Raw genomic sequence first — 302 nt, 5'->3', positions numbered from 1 at the left:
CATGATTATTTTTAAGTTTTTTTCTCTCTTCTTTATTACCTATTCTTTCGTTTATATTATTTTGTTTTCCATATAAATAAATTCATGGTTAGTTTGGGATAAAGTATTTACAATAGGCTCCCCTTCCTTACCGTTTTCTATCGTATCCGTTTTCTGTAACTGATGATTGAATTTACAATTTTTTTCTCAATCTAGAAAAATCTTAAAAAAAAAAAACATGAAAATAGGAATGAAGATATTTAATGATCATAAGCGGATTATTGAATTACGTGTAGTTTTATTTTCTGTTGGAGTGACTTTGA

Source organism: Penaeus monodon, chromosome 19, assembly GCF_015228065.2.
Source record: "Penaeus monodon isolate SGIC_2016 chromosome 19, NSTDA_Pmon_1, whole genome shotgun sequence".
Taxonomy (NCBI): domain Eukaryota; kingdom Metazoa; phylum Arthropoda; class Malacostraca; order Decapoda; family Penaeidae; genus Penaeus; species Penaeus monodon.
This window is presented reverse-complemented; position numbering follows the sequence as displayed.